This window comes from Dermacentor silvarum, chromosome 10, assembly GCF_013339745.2.
Source record: "Dermacentor silvarum isolate Dsil-2018 chromosome 10, BIME_Dsil_1.4, whole genome shotgun sequence".
Taxonomy (NCBI): Eukaryota; Metazoa; Arthropoda; class Arachnida; order Ixodida; family Ixodidae; genus Dermacentor; species Dermacentor silvarum.
Genome location: NC_051163.1, coordinates 132,441,789 through 132,463,323, shown reverse-complemented (window position 1 = coordinate 132,463,323; position 21,535 = coordinate 132,441,789). Strand labels below are relative to the sequence as shown.

Here is a 21,535-nt window from a genome sequence, read left to right as displayed (position 1 = left end):
AGCTTGCTACTCGAGTGCAGTCTTCTACTGAATCGTATGTCTCGTACATACAGGACGTGCTCGCTCTTTGCCGAAAAGTCGACGCGAACATGGTCGAAGTTGACAAGGTAGGCCACGTTCTCAAAGGGATCGCGGACGATGCGTTCAACTTGTTGATATTCAACAATGTGTCCACCATCGACGTCATTATCAAGGAATGCCGCCGCTTTGAGCTCGCCAAAAGCCGCCGCGTCATTCCGCAGTTCTCCCGGCTCCCTAACACGGCTGCGACGTCCTCCTGCGTCGCCATTACCGCTTCACCCCCGTCCAATGAGACCGTCACACGTATTGTTCGCCGCGAGCTCGAGGCTGTAAGTCCTGCCCCGTTCCATCCACGCCCAGTTGACCCCACCTTTGACCAACCAGCCCCGGCGATCTCCCTCATTCAGGAAGTTGTGCGGCAAGAATTTGCCAACCTCGGTTTTCCTGCTGCCTGCTCCGTCTCGCGACCTGACGCCCGACTGGTGCCGACAGCTGCGCCTAGCACCAATCTGTATTCCCCTCCCAGATACCGCAACCCTACAGAGTGGAGAACTCCGGATGACAAGCCCATTTGCTTCCGTTGTCACCGCATTGGCCACGTCGCTCGCCACTGCCGCACCTCCTGGATCTCGCCGTATTCGAGCTACTTCTCCCCGTCTCCGCGCCCTTATGCCGACCCTCGCCGCTACTCGCCTCGCCGTATGCCTTCTACCTCTGACGTATCCATCGATGACAGTCGTCCCGCTCGCTCACCGTCACCTCTGCGCCGTCGGTCCCCGTCGCCCCAGCCACGCCGCTATTCGTCGCCGACCAATTATGGGTCTTCCCGGACAGAAAACTAGACCATGCAGCTCCTGGGGGTAGCGCTGCATTATCTTCGTCGTGTCAAAATCCCCCATTGACGCTCCCAACGAACCAGAACTTACTTGATGTCCACGTCGACGGTGTCCCTTTGACGGCGTTAATAGATACTGGAGCCCAGGTGTCCATCATGAGTAATAACCTCCGTCGTCGATTGAAAAAGGTTCTCACGCCTGCTACTACACGAGCCGTACGCGTCGCCGATGGCAGCGCTGTTGCCGTCACTGGAATGTGTACTTCCCGGATCAGTATTGCCGACCGCCACATTCCCGTTCTTTTTACAGTGCTGACCAATTGTCCCCATGACCTAATCTTCGGACTAGACTTCCTTACGGCGCATTCAGCTTTGATCGACTGTTCTACCGGTACCCTTTGCCTCGAACTTCCTCTACTCGCGCATATTCGTGCTGAACTGCCGAATAACTTTAGTCCGACCGCCTTCGTCCGCCTGCCGCCTAAAACCTTGACTTTCGTCGAATTGCTATCATCTTTCCCTCGGCCCGATGGTGATTACGTCGCTACTCCTGTTCCTGATGTCCTTTTGATGCGCGATATCACTGTGCCCCACTCCGTCGTAACCGTCGCCGATAACCGGACATGCCTTCCCGTCGTCAATTTTCGACTAACAAAGCAAGTTCTACCCCAAGGCATATCGGTTGCAACGCTGCGCGCTATAGGAGATGACCACGTCACGGCGTTTTCCGTCGACGGCTGCTCCGAGTCTTCACCATGTCCACAGGATGCTATTTGCCGTGACGAAACCTTTAGTCCCATGATTGCTGCGGACCTATTGCCTGAACAAGCAGCAGCTCTGTGTCGCCTTTTGGTTTCGTACCACGACATCTTCGACCTCAACAATCGACAGTTGGGCCAGACTTCAAATGTTAAGCACCACATAAATACTGGTGATGCCAGTCCTATTCATCGCCGGCCATATCGCGTTTCTCTTTCAGAGCGTAAGGTTATTCAAGATGAAGTGCACAAGATGCTTGCCAAAGGCATTGTTGAACCCTCGTCGAGCCCTTGGGCGTCGCCCGTTGTGCTTGTTAAAAAGAAAGATGGCATGTGGCGCTTCTGCGTAGATTATCGTCATCTAAACCGAATTACTAAAAAAGACGTCTATCCCTTGCCTCGCATTGACGACGCCCTCGATTGTCTCCACGGTGCCAACTACTTCTCATCAATAGACCTTCGGTCTGGTTATTGGCAAATTTCTGTGGATGAAAGGGACCGAGAGAAGACCGCATTTGTCACCCCTGATGGTCTTTATCAATTCAAAGTTATGCCATTCGGTCTGTGCAACGCCCCAGCCACATTCGAGCGTATGATGGACTCTTTGCTTCAAGGGTTCAAATGGACAACATGCCTTTGCTACCTCGACGACGTTCTCGTATTTTCACCTACGTTTGAGACACACCTCGAGCGCTTATCAGCTGTTCTTCAAGTCTTTCGTGAGGCTGGGCTCCAACTAAATTCCTCGAAGTGTCACTTTGGTCGTCGGCAGATTACAGTGCTGGGCCACCTCGTCGACGCTTCCGGTATTCAACCAGACCCGGAGAAAATTCGTGCTGTCACGTCTTTTCCTGTACCTCAGTCTGTCAAAGACGTCCGAAGTTTTGTAGGACTCTGCTCCTACTTCCGACGGTTCATTAAAGACTTCGCAGCGATTGCCCGACCACTTACGGATCTTCTGAAGAAGGACGTGCCGTTTACCTGGGGTCCCGCTCAAACTGCCGCGTTTTACCACCTGACCAACATTCTCACCACGCCGCCTATTCTGGCCCACTTTGACCCGTCCTGCCCTACAGAGGTCCGTACCGATGCCAGTGGTCACGGTATCGGCGCCGTCTTAGCCCAACGCCAACAGGGACGCGATCGTGTTATCGCCTACGCTAGCCGCCTCCTCACAGCAGCGGAGCGCAACTATTCGATTACAGAGCGTGAATGCCTGGCCCTCGTCTGGGCGGTTTCTAAATTCCGCCCGTACTTGTATGGCACGCATTTCTCTGTAATCACGGACCACCACGCGCTCTGCTGGCTTTCCTCACTCAAGGATCCTACCGGCCGGCTTGGTCGCTGGGCTCTGCGGCTACAAGAATTTTCCTATGCGGTAGTCTACAAGTCGGGCCGCCTACATCAAGACGCCGACTGCTTATCACGCTATCCAGTGGACGAACCACCCGCCGACCCTGACACCGATGCCGACGCTTGCGTTTTCTCGGTTTCTCGGCTGCCACAAGTCGCCGACGAGCAACGCCGTGATGCCTCCTTGCGCGCCATCATTGATCGTTTGGATGATTCGTCCCTTCATTTGTTTGTTCTCCGGGATGGTGTATTATACCGCCACAACGTCCGCCCCGACGGTCCTGCCCTACTCCTCGTCATTCCTCGGCACCTCCGGTCAGCTGTTCTCCAAGAACTTCATGACTTTCCAACGGCAGGTCACCTCGGCGTCTCCCGCACCTACGACCGGATTCGCCGACGCTTCTTTTGGCCAGGCCTCGCCCGCTCCGTACGGAAATACGTTGCGGCGTGTGATAAATGCCAGCGGCGGAAAACACCATCGACGCTCCCTGCCGGGTGCCTTCAACCGCTCGACATTCCTTTGGAGCCGTTCTTTCGCGTTGGCTTGGACTTACTTGGCCCTTTCCCTCTATCAACGTCTGGCAACAAGTGGGTCGCTGTGGCGACAGATTACGCCACGCGCTACGCCATCACCAGAGCGCTTCCAACAAGCTGTGCCACAGATGTCGCCGATTTTCTTTTACGCGACGTGATTCTGCAGCATGGAGCTCCACACCAACTGCTCACTGACCGTGGTCGGACATTTCTTTCAAAAGTCATCGCCGACATACTGCAGTCCTGCTCAACCAGGCACAAGCTGACTACGTCTTACCATCCACAGACCAATGGTCTCACGGAGCGTCTCAATCGCACCCTGACAGACATGCTTGCAAAGTATGTCTCGTCTGACCATACTGATTGGGACCTCGTCCTACCGTATGTCACATTTGCATATAACTCTTCGCGCCACGACACTGCCGGCTATTCCCCGTTCTTTCTGTTGTTTGGCCGAGAACCCACATTGCCACTGGACACATCCCTTCCAACCGCCGCAGCAGAGACCAGCGAACATGCACTTGACGCCATCACCAGGGCTGCCCAAGCTCGCGAAATTGCCCGCGCTCGCCTCCTGACCTCCCAAGCGAACCAGCGGCGTTTGTACGATCGACATCACAGAGACGTTCACTTTTCGCCTGGATCTCTGGTACTCCTGTGGTCACCGACTCGTCACGTTGGCCTGTCTGAAAAACTTCTGTCTCGGTACACAGGCCCATATCGAGTGCTGCGTGCCGTGACTCCAGTTACGTATGAAATCGCCCCAGTCAGTACCAGTGCCCCATCTGCCCCGACTTCCACTGACGTTGTGCATGTCGCACGCCTAAAACCATATTACCCTCCTGTACCCTCTGACATTTAGATGCACCGGGACGGTGCTTCTGCCGCCGGGGATAATGATACATGCATATTGCGTGTTTCTTATGGACGATGCGCGCGGGCGCCCAGACGAAGAAGACGAATTGCGTTTGGCTCTCGAGCTGTCGGCTGAACTGGCCAGCGCTGCAGCTATCCTGTGTAAATATATTTTGTAAATAGTCTCCAGTACTCAATCCTTCGTTCGCGTAACACTATCTATCACAATGAGAAAGATTAGTCAGAGCGCTTCACCTTGCGGCTCATTATATACACTTTTACACGTGGGAATATGCGACAAACAGCCTCATGCAACAGGACGATGCTTACCCGGACGCAATAGTTCCCCGCCGACAAGTTTTCAAACAGCGCCACCACAGAGAGGTTCTGTAAAACAGTTTTGAAAAGCGCATAGTGGTCTGACTTATCACATCTTGCAGTGAGAATAAAACAAAAATGTTATTCAGAGTTCTAGCTCCTCGGGCAACAACCCCGCAACAAAGCCTAAATCAGGTAAATGTATTCTACAAAAGCTGAAGTTCGTTTCGATTGGCTAACATGCTTCTTCATGCCCTGTGGTGCAATGTGACAGAATGTACATGGTTCTCTGTTACTAAGGCACTAGCACTAATCGATCTTTTTTTCAGTTTCAGTGCAAGTACACCACAGCAATCATGCAATAACGCTATTTGCTTTTTAATTGTTGTTCCGTCTAGCTGTTTCTGCGTTCATTGCCGTTTTCCTGACCTCTTTTGTTAAGCTTTCATTGTTTCATAACAAAGTTTGCTATTTTGGTGCTGTTTCCTTTCCCGTAAAAATTTACGCCCTCATTCTTCCACCTAATAATAAAATTAACAAAGCGGCATAATTTAAACATGTGGGTTTACCTCGAGGCACAAAAAAAAATGGCAGACTTAAGTGCAGTTTGACGCTTATTCAAAATTTGTGAAGAACGGTTGTGTGACTAACGTAAATATTGTGCAGGAACGGTTATTTAGAGACTGCGTGTTGTAATACTTATAGCTATAATCAGTAGGTCGCAATCTTTCTAGTGGCACGATATCATATTTGAAGCAAACTAAAACCCAGGGGCACATACCCTGTGGAAATACTCAGAGCACTTACTGAGTCGCCCCCATGGCACCTAATTTTGCACTGCTCTATCAGCGGGACTGGCCCTCCAAAAAAGCAAGATACCCCACCCACTCACCTGCTTGCAAAAAACTCACTACACTCGGGAAAAAATTTTTCGTAATAAAAATAAGCTCGGGGAAAGAAATAAACCACAAGGACGAAGCACTCGCACCCGAGTGCCTATTTTTGGAAGCACATATAAGCTCGTGAATATAAACAAAAAAGGAAAGAATAATCATCACAGCAATCTATTTCTTCGAACTATAGTGGTATGGACGGCCAGCGTGCATTTCCACTGGACAAGCTCGCGAAACCCGTAAAAACTGAAATAAAAATGAAACTAAAGTACGATCATTGTGGCATGACAGATATTTATTTATTTATTTATTTATTTATTTATTTATTTATTTATTTATTTATTTATTTATTTATTTATTTATTTTACATACTTTCAGGCGCCTAAGGGTCTTGAAAGTATTGGATTGGTTTCCTTTGGTTGGTTTGTTCAGTTGCTCTTAACAGCGGAGCTGGTTAAGCCGGCCGTTAGTCCGTTAGTCGTCCACAAAAAATGTGGGCCAATCCTAGCGGTTGCGCGGAAAGGGTCCAAGCGCAATGTCACATACCCCTGTGAACTAGCGAAGCTGAGCCTGGCTAAGTCTAGTTAAGTATGGTTGGGATTACTTAAGCTTAGTCAGTCATCGATAACCAATCAATAGCTAATCGTTAATATATCAATAATCAATAAACTCCGGAAAATGCTGGGGATGACTTGGTAGTGCTTATCCTAGGCCAAATACCAGGCCAGTACGTTGCGATAGTCAATCGATAGCTTTCTTCTTTTTCTATCGCTAATCGAGGATCGATCAATAATGGATAAAATCCGGAAATGCTGGAGATGACTTGGTAGTAGAGCACTGCACGGGCCTGATTTTTCGGCCCGAGCCGGCCCGGGCCCGGGCGTACATGACCGAGACCAGCCCGGGCCCGGCCCGGGCTCGTGGTTCCAAGCCCGGGCCCGACCCGGGCCCCGGCGTTCATTACTAAGCTTAGCTAGGGCCCGCGTGTGCATGACCAGGCCCGGCCTGTAAGAAAAAAAAAGTCTTTTTTTTTTACTTACAGATTGTGCCGTATCTGTCAGTCTCACCTTCTAGAGGTTTAATAAGCTGCAGTATATAAGCAATAAAAGGCCGAAATCTTTGTTTCTCCCACGGGAACATCAGTAATCCGGCCCATTGCCTGTGCTACTATTTTTCTGGTGGTGCGCATGCACTTACCTTGATTTGTACGATATGATTCTATACTGTCATTTAGCATGCAAATATACAGGGCGTTTCATTTTAGCTGAACCAAATTTTTTAAGATTGCCTGTGGCAGATAGCACAGTTATAATCCTCGATCTAAACTACTCGATGAGGCGGCCATTACTTCCACGAGAAATCAAAACGCCTAATTGAAGAATTACCATAATTACGCTAATTAACGTTTTAAATAATTATTTTATGGCACATCTTTCAATCTACGAATTATAGCCGCCGAGTTCGCAAGGCGTACTAGGAACGAATTCTCAGGACTAAACCAGTTTCGAGATAATAATTTTCTAAGTGTCCCACGAAATCAATCAAATCAATTTATTGTCCAGTTTACATGCTGGACGGTCATTTTGGACTAAAAGCTACATATGTAGCTTGACGTGACCCATAAGACCAGGCAAAGCAATAGTACAGCAAACAGTGTGCACACATGCACATATATTTCCATCTATCGCTGGAATTCCTCATAGACGAAATAGCTATGAACGGAAAGACAAAGAATATTTGCGTCACGGCGAGTTAACAGAATTGAAAAAACTTTTAACAGAATGCATTTTAAACAACACTACAATAACAATACTAGCTATAAAAAACAACGCAACACCACCTATACAACATAGCATGAGACTGAATTTTACAAGATCAACATTTGCTAAGAAAACGAAACAGGATTTACATTATATACTCAGAACCATACACAAAGGCAGAATAATAATCACATCAGGTACACTACAAGTGACCAAAATGTCAGCTGAGTTCTTTCTTACTGAAATTACTGCCATTTTTGTATCTGTTCAAAGTGAATGGTAGGTAATGTATTAACGACTGAAGCTTATAGAGTGTTCTGAAGTATGGAATGGACCATATCTCAGGATTTCTTGTGTTCGCATTAATGCGACGACGCTCTAAGGATGCTAATTGTTTTATGTAGTTCCAAGCTAATTCTTACATTGATGGCCTAATTGAATATTTAACATAATTACGCGACTTAACTTTTTAATTAATTATTTACGGCACATCTTTCAATCTACGAATTATAGCCGCTGAGTTCGCAAGGCGTATCCACTTCGAACGAATTCTCAGGACTGAACCAGTTTCGAGATATTAATTTTCAAAGTGTCCGATGAAATGCACTGGCGTTCCAGTTAACTTTTTGAGGAAAACGCTGTTTTGTGCATTGAAGCACAAAAGTAACTGGCCTTAGCGCTAAAGTAATGCCATAGTATCGACACTGGTAATAATGCGATCGCAAAAGCGGCCACATGGAAATGGTTTGAGGAGTGGTTCTTTGTATAATTTATTTTTGCTTAGGCGGAAACAATGTTCGTTTTTGCGGAAAAGAAAAAAAAAACTAGCGCACCTTGCACTGGCGACGCAATGCTAAAGAGACAGCGGAGATGATGGGCACCTAGCTAGTCCTGGCTTTTGGGCTAGACTAAGCACTACCAAGTCATCCCAGCATTTCCCGGAATTTATTTATTATTGATCGATTATCGATTAGCTATTGATTGGCTATCTATTGTCTATTGCAAGATATTGGCCACGTATTTGGGATAGGCTAAGCACTACCAAGTTATCCGAATTTATTAACTATTGATCCATTATCGATTAGCTATTGATTGGCTGTCGATTGGCTATCGTAAGGTATTGGCCACGTATTTGGGCTAGGCTAAGCACTACCAAGTCATCCCCAGCATTTTCGGGAATTTATTGATTATTGATCGATTATCGACTAGCTATTGATTGGCGGGGACTAATATATCTTATCACATGACTATATCTTATTAAAGAAAATAGTAAAACAGATGAAGTCCTCATTTTTAACAGCGGAGCTGTTTCAGCCGGGCCGAATGTGTCCGCTGAATCCGAAAATGTGGGCCGATCCTGGCAGCAGTGCAGAAAAGGTCCAAGCGCAATGGCACATACAGCTGTGAACTAGCGAAGCTGAGCCTGGATAAGTCTAGCTAAGAATGATGGGGACTAATTGCCTATCGATAGGCAATTAGTCCCCATCATTCTTAGCTAGACTTATCCAGGCTCAGCTTCGCTAGTTCACAGGTGTATGTGCCATTGCGCTTGGACCTTTTCTGCACTGCTGCCAGGATCGGCCCACATTTTCGGATTCAGCGGACACATTCGGCCCGGCTGAAACAGCTCCGCTGTTAAAAATGAGGACTTCATCTGTTTTACTATTTTCTTTAATAAGATATAGTCATGTGATAAGATATACAGTCAAGAGAGCGGTGTGGATCTGAGAACAAATGGGGATAACCGATATTGTAGTTGACATTAAGTGGAAAAAATGGAGCTGGGCCGGCCATGTAATGCGTAGGATGGATAACCGATAGACCATTTGAGCTACAGAATGGATACCAAGAGAAGGGAAGTACAGTCCAGGACGGCAGAAAACTAGGTGAGGTGATGAAGTCAGGAAATTCGCAGGTGCAAGTTGGCATCAGCTAGCGCAAGACAGGGTTAATTGGAGATCGCAGGGAGAGGCCTTCGTCCTGCAGTGGACATAAATATAGGCTGATGATGATGATGACAGTCATCTTGCACGTGTCACTTCAGCTTGGCACAGAATGCACTGAACCATGCAATGCATAACGGAAGGAACGCCGGTCGCCGAGCTGTGCGGGCGTGCCTCCGTGTCGCTCCGGCGTTTTGCATCTCTGCGATATTTTGTGTGCCAAATTTCGCCCGGATTTTTGTCTCATCGTCTGTGACTCATCCCCCGATCACGAGGAAGAACAGATTTACGTCTCCAAGCGAGTTTTGGGCATCTTTCGGCCCTTTTCCCCTTTACGCCACCGGAGCATAGTTGGACCTAGCTACGAGTACGCCCGCCGCTCCGAGCGGCGTTGGCACGGCTAGGCTTGACATGGCCGGGAGCGCTTCGGCGCCACTTCTATCGACTCCGAGCGTCTCCAACTCCGCCGAAAGGGGCGAAGAAGACGAAATTGAAGCAATGGGGGGAACCGACTGGCAACTGGTTCAATCAAAATCGGCTAAGAAGAAGCAAGCGGCTGAACGCGGCAAGTCTCAACCCAACGCTTCTAGAAGCTTCCAAGATAGCGGCAGGGTTGGCGCCAAAAGCAGTCGCCGGGCGGCTGCCTTAAAGAAAAGAGTGATCGCGGCTTCGCGTATGCCGGAGCTACCGTCTACGCACTGCAAGATCATCGTCAGACCCCGAGGCGGTCTGGATTTACGCAAAACCAGTTGCTACGGCATCTCCACCGCCATCTTCACCGCGGCCGGAATCACCGCCACCCAAGCCTCTACTGACTTGGTTTGCACCAATGACGTGCAAAACATCGTTGTGGTGTGCACCGAAAAAGAAGACAATGCTCGCAAGATCTTGGCTCTCAAGAACATTCGCATCAACATCAATGAGCGCGAAGTGGCGGTGCACGCCGCCGCCGAAGGCAACTACGTTAAGGGTCCGCAACGTCGAGCGCGACACCGGCGACGCCGAGCTCGCAAGGCTCATCGTACACCGGGGAAACCCCTCGGTTGGCGGAGTGAAGTGCATCAAGGAAACCGGCTTCGTCGTCGTTCTCTTCGACGGAGAAGAAGTCCCCAGCTACATCAGAGTCGGCCAGGCAATAGTTCGGTGCTACCTCTTCAAGAAACAGATTGAGGTGTGCAGCAAGTGCACTCGAGTTGGTCATCGCGCGGACGTCTGCCCCACTCCAATGGTCAACGTGTGCCGCAACTGTGGCGCCAAGGACCCAAAGGAGGAGCACTCGTGCCATGTTAGATGCAAACTCTGCGGCAAGGGCCACCCTACCAGAGACAAAGCCTGTCAACAGAAGTACCAGACCCCCTTTGTCGTTCGACAGAGGGGAAAGGAACGAGAGATGGAACGTGCCTTCAAAGTGGACCTGCAGGATTTCCAACCGCTCGAGGCCGGGCAGCCTGGGCCGTCTTCTGGCGGCTGGCTGCAGCCTTTCATCATGGGAGGTGGACCCGCGCTTCTCGCCACTGCGAAATGGACCTCCAAAGAAAAGAATCCAGAACCTTCTAGAACATCAGCTGTACCCTCTACCCAGGTAAGCGAGGGCACCGTCACCGCTAAGGAGTCAGGGGAGCTTCAGAAAGTCAGGAACGAGAATGTAAACCTCAGCTCAGAGTTAGCGGAGGTCAGAAAGGAAATGGCGGCGCTCAAAACCACGTTCTCAGCATCGAGACAGGATGGCGACCAAAATGGCGCCAACGGTCGCAAGCGCCGAGCTGTAGGTGACGTTCCCGAGGTTGACGTAACAGACAGCCTTAACCAAATCAAAGAATCCTTGAAGCAGATTTCTTCGACGCTTCAAGAAATCAACAAAGATATAGTAATACTCAAGGCACATAATCGCTTTATTGATTTTCGCCTAAGGGACCTTGAATGTAGGATGGATTTCCCGAAGCTTCCGCCGCTCCCGACAGAATTATCGCAGTTAATAACAGACCCCGCCGTTGTGGCGGAGCTCGCGCTAAAGCAGATACCGCGCCCTCAAAGCGTTCCGAAGTCTCAGCCTTGTGCTGAAACTAAATCATAATCATGGCTGTGGCATCTAACACCGACTTTCGTGTCTGGCAGTGGAACTGCTGCGGATTCAAAAAGAAAAAAAAGCAGTATTAGCTCAATATCTTCGACCGTGCGAATCAAAACCTCAGGTAATTCTACTTCAAGAAACGATCACGCCCGGCACCACGTTTAGTAGTTACGAGTCTTTTGAACGCGTCGAGAACGGTGGCAGAGGAGTCGTTACTCTGGTCACAAGGGGCATCACAGTCATTGAACACGAAGACATAGATAGGCACTCTAACGCCGAATATGTATGTACAGAACTGTTACCGGGTAAGAACATGCGCAGGGGATTGTTTATCCTCAACGTATACAGTTCGCCAAGGCGATACGACGAGCGCTTTTACGGCCTCATCGGAAAAGCAGTAAAGATGGCTACCGACGCCGGCATACCACTCGTAGTAGCCGGCGACTTTAACGCACCTCACTCCACGTGGGGTTACGTTAGAGACTCGCCCAAGGGGGTTTCGATATGCAAAGCCATACAGGACTTTCATCTCACGCTACTCACGGACTCTGGTTTCCCCACGCGCATAGGCAACTCGGTAACGAGACCGTCGACCCCAGACCTCTCTCTGGTCGCCTATGACGGCAAGTCATCATGGCGAAACATGGGGGAAGATCTGGGGTCCGATCATATTATCATTGAAATGACACTGCATGCTCAATGCAAAACCACCAGAATTGAGCGCATAGTTGATTGGGATCTCTTTATATCCAGAAGGAGAGACAAAGCCCCTCCCAACGACTACGGCGAGTGGATAGAAACACTCTTCTCCGATGTCTCTGCCTCCACTAAGGAGACAGAGATGGAAGAAGATTTCCCAACCATGGACAGTCACTTAGCGCACGTGTTTGAGGCTAAAATGGCTCTCAAAGAACGGAACGGTGGGCAAAGAACAAACTCAACAGGTCACTAAGGAAACGCATCGCCAAGATCAATGCAGAAATTGCCTCGTACTCCAAAGTGTTAGAACAGAAACACTGGGTCGAAACGTGTGACGGGCAGATGAGGGTGGGCGGCAAGTGGAACTTGCTCAAACACCTTCTGAAACCCACCGACACCCGCGCCGCCCAGAGATCGGCCATCGAGAGACTTGCTCACCGAGCTCTCACTCTTTGTAGCAAAGATTGGGTCATGAATGATCTCGCCGCAATTCATATGCCGCCTGACACCATCTCATCCACGCTGCCGCGCCGCGACGCCGGAAATGATTCCGGTGAGCTGGACGGCGACATATCGGAATGGGAAGTCAGGTCTGCACTTCACAAACTCAATAGCACCTCGGCGCCGGGCGCTGACCGCGTCACGAACCGCATGCTCAGAAACCTTGACGATAAGTCGGTCACCTTCCTGACCAATCTAGTTAACAAACATTGGAAGAACGGTTCGTATCCACAAGAATGGAAACACGCCACCGTCATACTGATACCCAAACCTGGTAAGAAGTGCATGACAATCTTAGACCGATCTCACTCACATCGTGTGTCGGCAAAATTTTCGAACATGTCATAAACGATAGGGTCTCTAAACAAATAGAGCGCAGCGAACTCTTCCCACCCAACATGGTAGGCTTTCGCCCACACTTATCAACACAAGACGCCATGCTTCTAATCAAATCGCAGGTCATCGACGCCTCCACCAGATATCCAAGAGTCATTTTGGCTCTGGATCTAAAAAAGGCGTTCGATACCATACTTCACGATCACATCCTGGAAGCCATCTCCGAACTTGGTCTCGGTAGGCGTTTCTTTGACTTCGTTAGGCAATTCCTGTCAGGCAGAACGGCTACCATCAGGTTAGGGGAGGTGGAGTCAGACAGGTTCCAACTAGGCAACACTGGTACCACGCAAGGGGCAGTGATTTCGCCCCTTCTCTTTAACATCGGCATGACGGCTCTCACTAGAGAGCTCGATAACAACAGCGACATCGGCTCCGCCTTCTATGCCGACGACATCACCGTTTGGTCCCGGGGTGGCTCGGTGGGCCACACTGAGAGTACGCTCCAAGAAGCCGTACGTACGGTCGAGAAACACCTTTCTCGTATGCAACTCGCACTATCAGGCAACAAGTCCGAGCTAGTGGTCTACCTAGCCATCCGCATGGGGCGACGCCTTAAAGGGTGGAGACCAACCGCGGAGATCGACATACACTTGATCACTAAGAACGGCGCGGAAATCCCCTGCAAAGACACCATACGCGTGCTAGGCATGCTTATCTCGGAGAACGGCAGGAATGCAGCTACGATACAGAAGCTGCAACAGCACACCGCTGCCACCGTTCGGCTCATTCAAATGATCTCGGGCAGAAGAGGAGGCATCAAGGAGGACAACCTCCTCCGGCTATTCCATGCCTTCCTTCTAAGCCATGTCATTACGTCGCCTCCGTGCACGTCTGGAGCGCTGCCGAAAAGGCCGAACTCGAAGTTCTTATTAGGCAGACTGTCAAAAAGGTCTTAGGGCTCCCTTCTAGAACGAGTACCACAAAGCTCGAGGCGTTGGGCGTGCACAATAACCTCGACGAATTAATAGAAGCGCAGCGCACTGCCCAGATTTCCAGGCTTTCGAGCACTGGAGTGGGCAAGGCGATTCTAGCCAGAGCAGGCATCACCTCTCCCCTGACTAAGGAGAGAGCAGTTCCATTGCCAGACACCGTAAGGTCGACGATCTTGATTTATCCACTTCCACGAAACATGAATCCGGTACATAATCAGGGTAGAAGGAGAGCGCGGGCTAAAGCCTACCTCTCTCTGCTAAAGAGCAGAAGAGAAAACGCGCTTTTCGTGGACGCATCTCATTCGGGACCAAATAGCTTCGTGGCCGCCGTGGTAGACATGAGCGGCCGCACCGTTAGTGCCGCCTCTGTAAGGACCAAGTTCGTCGGGGTAGCCGAACAAGTCGCCATCTCTCTAGCGTTAACGGCTAGAGTTCCATTCCTCATCCTTTCTGATTCCATGACGGCCGTCAGGTCGTTCGACGCCAATCAAATCTCTCTGGCTGCTCACAGCATTCTCACTCACAACAAAGTATTTCCTCACGAGTTGACGTGGTTTCCCGCCCACATGGGCGCCTACGTCGACGGCATCGCCAACCCCAACGAACTGGCTCACGCTCGGGCGCGAGGACTCATTCACCGTCCCGGGCAAACGAGCCCTCCGCCCACTGCGGCGGAGGGAAGTGGCGGTGGCACCGACGGGGATTCGTTGACTACCTTTTATGAGATAACTTCGCATTACAGACTAGACAGGAAATCCTTCACGGATCCGCATAGAGAATTAACTAGGAGGCAGGAGATAGCTCTCCGACTCCTCCAGACTGAATCCTTCCCGTTGCCGGCCACCATGGCCATATACACGGACATTTCACCTAACTGCTTGGCATGTAATCAACTCGCATCCTTTCCTCATTTGATGTGGCGGTGCCCCCGCTTACTCGTCTCCACAAGGAAGCATCACGTCAACAAGACGGACTTCTTCCACTGCATCGCAAGCTCAGACCTTGCGCACCAACTCCGGGCGGTCCAGGGAGCCTGTGAAGTGATCGGGAACCTTTGGTTCCCGACCCCTACGCGGGCGATGCCCTCGACGGGTTGAACCCTCTTCCCAGGACGCAAATAAAGTTCATCTGTCTGTCTGTCTGTCTGTCTGTCTGTCTGTCTGTCTGTCTGTCTGTCTGTCTGTCTGTCTGTCTGTCTGTCTGTCTGTCTGTCTGTCTGTCTGTCTGTCTGTCTGTCTGTCTGTCTGTCTGTCTGTCTGTCTGTCTGTCTGTCTGTCTGTCTGTCTGTCTGTCTGTCTGTCTGTCTGTCTGTCTGTCTGTCTGTCTGTCTGTCTGTCTGTCTGTCTGTCTGTCTGTCTGTCTGTCTGTCTGTCTGTCTGTCTGTCTGTCTGTCTGTCTGTCCTGTCTGTCTGTCTGTCTGTCTGTCTGTCTGTCTGTCTGTCTGTCTGTCTGTCTGTCTGTCTGTCTGTCTGTCTGTCTGTCTGTCTGTCTGTCTGTCTGTCTGTCTGTCTGTCTGTCTGTCTGTCTGTCTGTCTGTCTGTCTGTCTGTCTGTCTGTCTGTCTGTCTGTCTGTCTGTCTGTCTGTCTGTCTGTCTGTCTGTCTGTCTGTCTGTCTGTCTGTCTGTCTGTCTGTCTGTCTGTCTGTCTGTCTGTCTGTCTGTCTGTCTGTCTGTCTGTCTGTCTGTCTGTCTGTCTGTCTGTCTGTCTGTCTGTCTGTCTGTCTGTCTGTCTGTCTGTCTGTCTGTCTGTCTGTCTGTCTGTCTGTCTGTCTGTCTGTCTGTCTGTCTGTCTGTCTGTCTGTCTGTCTGTCTGTCTGTCTGTCTGTCTGTCTGTCTGTCTGTCTGTCTGTCTGTCTGTCTGTCTGTCTGTCTGTCTGTCTGTCTGTCTGTCCTGTCTGTCTGTCTGTCTGTCTGTCTGTCTGTCTGTCTGTCTGTCTGTCTGTCTGTCTGTCTGTCTGTCTGTCTGTCTGTCTGTCTGTCTGTCTGTCTGTCTGTCTGTCTGTCTGTCTGTCTGTCTGTCTGTCTGTCTGTCTGTCTGTCTGTCTGTCTGTCTGTCTGTCTGTCTGTCTGTCTGTCTGTCTGTCTGTCTGTCTGTCTGTCTGTCTGTCTGTCTGTATGTCTGTCTGTCTGTCTGTCTGTCTGTCTGTCTGTCTGTCTGTCTGTCTGTCTGTCTGTCGGTCTGTCTGTCTGTCTGTCTGTCTGTCTGTCTGTCTGTCTGTGTCTGTCTGTCGTCTGTCTGTCTGTCTGTCTGTCTGTCTGTCTGTCTGTCTGTCTGTCTGTCTGTCTGTCTGTCTGTCTGTCTGTCTGTCTGTTGTCTGTCTGTCTGTCTGTCTGTCTGTCTGTCTGTCTGTCTGTTCTGTCTGTCTGTCTGTCTGTCTGTCTGTCTGTCTGTCTGTCTGTCTGTCTGTCTGTCTGTCTGTCTGTCTGTCTGTCTGTCTGTCTGTCTGTCTGTCTGTCTGTCTGTCTGTCTGTCTGTCTGTCTGTCTGTCTGTCTGTCTGTCTGTCTGTCTGTCTGTCTGTCTGTCTGTGCAATGCATAACGGTCGCGTGTGCTCGAAGGCCTACTTAGGCCCTTCAATGAGCGGGCCCGAGTCTGGCCCGGGCTCGTGGCTTCAAGCCCGAGTCCGGCCCAGGCCCGCGGCCTCAAGCCCGAGCCCGGCCCGCCGACAAACGCTTCGGACGGCCCGGCCTGGCCCGCGGGCCGGGCCGGGCCCGTGCAGTGCTCAACTTGGTAGTGCTTCATCATCAGCCTACATTTATGTACTCTGCAGGACGAAGGCCTCTCCATGCAATCTCCAATTGCCCGTCTTGCGCTAGCTGATTCCAAATTGCACCTGCAAATTTCTTACTGGATTACCCCACCTAGTTTTCTGCCATCCTCGACTGCGCTTCCCTTCTCTTGGTATCCATTCTGTAACCCTAATAGTCCATCGGTTATCCCTCCTACGCATTACATGGCCTGCCCAGCTCCATTTCTTCCGCCTAATGTCAACTAGAATATCGGCTTTCCCCGTCTGCTCTCTGATCCACGCCGCTCTCTTCCTGTCTCTTAACGTTAGCCCTAACATTGTTCGTTCCATCGCTCTTTGTGCGGTCCTTAACTTGTCCTCGAGCTTTTTTGTAAACATCCATGTTTCTGCCCCATATGTTAGCACCGGTAGAATGCAATGATGGTAGTGCTTAGCCTAGCCCAAATACGTGACAAATACCTTACAATAGCCAATCAATAGCTAATCCATAATCGATCAATAATCAAATAATTCCGGAAAATGCTGGGGATCACTGGGTAGTGCTTAGCCTAGCCCAAAAGTCAGGATTAGCTAGGTGCACATCAGCTCCGCTGTCTCTTTAGCATTGCGCCTCCAGTGCAAACTCTGCTAGTTTTTTTTTTTTTTTTTTTTTTCACTTTTGAAACTTTTGAATGCAGCTGAACCTCAGACAGTGCATGGGGTGGGGGGGTGGGGGAGTTGACTGCAGGTCAACATTTTAATTCATGTGGAAGTAAAAGTACTTTTCCACTCACAAATGCAGAACTCGAGTACATTTTCGACAACTTATCAAACGTTAATACATTTTTATCGGCCCGGCAAGTACAGCGAAATGACAATATTTTTTAGGTGCGACGCATCTTAGGCGTTCGGGCTGTGGGCGTCTCCTGTCATCGTCGTAGTCTCGCTAAAGCAAGCGGCTCGTGCTCGCGCTCGGCAAGCGCTCGTGAGTGCTCCCGAGTTCGTCGTCGTCTTCCACAGCTGGCTTCGTTGCCGTCATAGAGGAAGAAAAATATAGGAGGGAGCATTACGTCACGCAAGCCAGCCTAGGCAAGCGAACGCTTTGTGTAGCCAGCAGTGGTTGTCCAACACTTGACCTCTTGCGTCGAGATCATGGACAATTGACAACTTCGGAGACGTTTGGTTACCGATACTTTTTATTCGGTACGCGCTCTGCCGGCAGCTGTTCACATGCAAGAAGGAAAAAGATTGTTCCTTGTTGCGTTTTATATGCGAAGCATTTCTTGCCGGCGACTCTGTCCGCCGTGCGGCGTCCACACCCGCACTGCGCATGCGCATCCTCCTCCCCCTCCTCTCCGACGCTCCTCTCCTCTCCGAATTGCGCTACGAATGGCAACACCTGCGGCTCCGCGCGCGATAATGCGAAGCAGCTTAGGTTAGAGGCGCGACAGTAGGCGCTGCATACTCCGCTAGGGGCGCCACTGTAGCTCTTAGTATAATGGCTGAGCGGAGCGGTGCGCGCGCTCCGCTCCTCTCAAGGTACGTAAAGCCCCTTGATCTTGAAAGTAGCGACACTCTCCTCCGCGCGCGCGCTTTCCTCCTCAATTCTCCTCGCCCGCCGGCTGCGCGCGCTGCGCACGGCACGCTATTGCGCCTGAGCTCCCGCGGACGGGCCGCAGAATTCGATGGAGGCGCATTATTTTGGGCCAGTTGCGCGCCCCAGTGGCGTAGAATATTTTGAAAAATGGTGATAACAGCATGGAGAATGCTGAAGGCAACGTTTATGAGGAGGTTGGTTTTATCTTAAAGCCGTATGAATGACACACACTGATGTAAAAGGAGCTTTGAGGTGAGTTCTTTACTCCAGTTATTTTTTCTGCCACACGATACGCTGCTTCACTTTTTGCATCTGATCTAGTATTGCTTGTGGCAGATCGCTCTATGTTTGGCAGTTTTTTCTTGTATTTGCGCGTTGTGCACCGCAGGTATTATAATCAGTGTGCCTTCTTATAATGAATTACTGGCGAGAGCATCGTCCGTCCATGTGTTTTTCTCAATGTCAAAGTAGCTTTTGCGCTGTGGTTTCTGCATTGAATAGGACGGTTGCGCAATTTCAGTGCGATGAAACGGTGCCGGCAGCCACTCATCACCCACAATAACAGAATCTGAGGAAAGGTATTTACAGATTATTCTTTAGGCGTCGGTGTCAATGTAGCTTTAAAATAATCGGTATACCTATGGGAGAAGGCATTCTATATTTTTAGTCAAAAGAAACGCCGCTCGAAAAGGTATTTTGATAGTTCACACCAACATACCGTTAAATTGTGTAGTAGGCGGATAGTTAAAATTATGATTTTGATTAGAAATCAGAAAAACATTTATCACACAAAAAACAAAAAGAATGGTCAGTAAGATGCTTTATTTTCGTGCATGCGCAAAAAACGTTATTTGACAAGATACAGATAACGTAGAAGAGTATCATAATATTCAGAATGAGAAACAATGCTAGTGTACAAATATGCCATTTCCGATTGAAAAGAGTTGACGACGTGCGAGGTGATGGAGTCCCAGCAGAATATTCAGCATTCTGAGGAGAACCCCATTTTTATGCAACGTACGAATTGCCGCAGCAAAAACGCTAATGAGCAGGCCGGAAGAACTGAAAAAATGCAGCATGAGGGGATGCTTTGATTCGAGCAATAAGAAAGGCGCCTTAGCTCGCAAACAACACTGTTCCTTGTCGGAACAAAGTTCTTCCGGCCAATGTTGTGCAGCCACTGCTTCTTGCGCAAGCCATCACGCTTTCCTTGCGGTATCGTAAAAACTGCATAGCCATCATCACGCTTCTTGCTGCAGTTATATGCGCAGCAGCACGGCATAGCGCCAGCAGAGTGCACGAAACAGCGTGCAATGTTAGCGTGCGACGTTCTCTATACGCCGAGCCAGCCTAGCTGAGGCGCAAAATGGCGCGAACGAAAAAGCAAAACACAAAGCAAAACGCAAGCTCCGCTCGTTTGCAAGGGCAACGGCAGGGAGACCAATCATCGTGCAGGAAAACGGGCGCAAGACCGTCTGCCGCGGAGGGGACTCGCGAGGGGCGAGGAGGAGGCGAGGAGGTCGCGCGCCGGCGGCAGAGTACAAAGAGTGGCGGTACTTTCCTACATCAAGGGACTTTAAAGGTATGTCCACACTAGCGACAAAAACGCGCGCGACACGCCGCGCGCGGCGAGCGGTGCTGTCGCACGCGGCGAGATTCACGAAAAGCGGCAGCAACGCGCGGCAAACGCGCGAATGGGTGCGAGACCCATTTTTTCGCGGCAGCCGCAAAACGAGCACCAATAAGAAGCGCGCCGCGCTGTTGTGGCGCCACCTGTCGCATAAGCAAAGAATAATAATCTATGGGCTCAGAGATTGAACAGTGACACGCATGCCGTAAAATCTCAGAGGTCATTTCCAGTCAAGGGGGCTGTTTTTGTTAAGCCTTCCCACACCGCCATCGAGACGTCGACGAAGAATTCGCCTCGCAATGCGTTTTAGGAAACTGTTCGCGGGTATGCGTACCTCTTTGACAACTCGAACGTCGATTTCAAGGACAACGAGCTGCGTGCCAACCGCTGGCACATGCTGGAAACCAGAGTGTGCGCCTGGCTCTCAGTGTACCTGTACCGCCATACAGAGCGCACCCAAAACTTTCTCGTCCGCTTTCTGGCACGTCGACGTCGCACAAGTAAAGAACAAGTAAGTATTATAGTGTTCACAGTCACCAGTACCTCCTCGTCCGTATCCGACATGGCTGAGCGTAGCCGGCAGTGGCGCAAAGAAACACAGACACTTCCAATAGAACACGAAACCGGCAGAACGGAGAGCGCGTTGTCACGCGAATTATCGAATGGAACGAGACAACGCGGCACTCCACGCGCCGTTGCCGCGTGCCGCAAAACGCGAATGTGGACTTGCCCGCGCGAGTCTGCCGCGTGGGCGCTTGCCGCATGCGGCGTGTCGCGCGCGTTTTTGTCGCTAGTGTGGACGTACCTTCATTCTCCTCCCGCAACGCCGCGATGAGTGCCACGGATAGCGCCAGCGTCAATGCCAGTGTCAGCGCCGTGGACAGCGCCGCGGAGAAGAGGGCTCGAGCCGCTGCCACGAAATGGCAGCGGCGACAGGTCGATCCCGAACTTCGAGTCGACCCCATGGCTGCTTCGCATACTACTCAGGGTTCCCCTACGGCAAGATGGGGTAATGTTTTTGTTTTTCCTTGGTTTTGTTTTTGTTGATTTCAAGAGTTTCAAATGGTTTCGAACGGGCATTGTAAAAAAAAGCAACCGGGAGTACTGAAACCTACCGCGCCCTCTGACGTGTACTCCGTGCTGTGACGTTTTTATCACGTGTTGGGCCACCACAGTCAGCGACAATAGCGTTGCGGTATGCTCCCTCCTATGTTTTCCTTCCTCCATGGTTGCCGCTTATCATTCCAGCGTAGAATTTCACTTATCTTCTGTCGTCGTAATGCGGAGGTCGCGTTTGCGGGGTTATGAGTCATTGCTTAAGGTAGTATGAACCCATTAGCGGTGCATCACTGCATGCTTCGAACCTCCCTAGGTTTCACGTTAGTGGAGTTGCATTTCGCTCAATGGGTTATTTGACACTTACGCATAAAATTTAATTCACCGCTCAAACCGAGCCTACGACTTAACTCGTGCTAACTGTAATAACTAATAAAAACTAAAATGTGCACCACAGTGCAGCGTCGTGGTAATGAAGCGCTAACGAGGCGCTTGCTTTTTTCTGAATAAGTTGAGATTAAAAGTTTAACCTATTCGTTAAAAAATTCGACAAACAAATGAAAAGGTGTCTTCATGAGCTGTGGTGCATGTAACTGCGACACTTTTTCCCGCCTTGCGAATAATGTGTGGCGTGGCTTGGTACGCTGACGATGTTT

General features: G+C 50.2%; 1 long non-coding RNA gene across 1 annotated transcript in view; it reads right to left on the bottom strand.

The window, feature by feature from the left end:
* LOC125940721 (uncharacterized) overlaps positions 1 to 21,535 on the bottom strand; it is a 98,285-nt gene that overhangs the window by 24,352 nt on the left and 52,398 nt on the right. Inside the window, exon 2 of the long non-coding RNA XR_007463921.1 lies at positions 4,687 to 4,743. This is a non-coding gene — a long non-coding RNA (uncharacterized LOC125940721). The remainder of the gene's footprint in view (positions 1 to 4,686; positions 4,744 to 21,535) is intronic.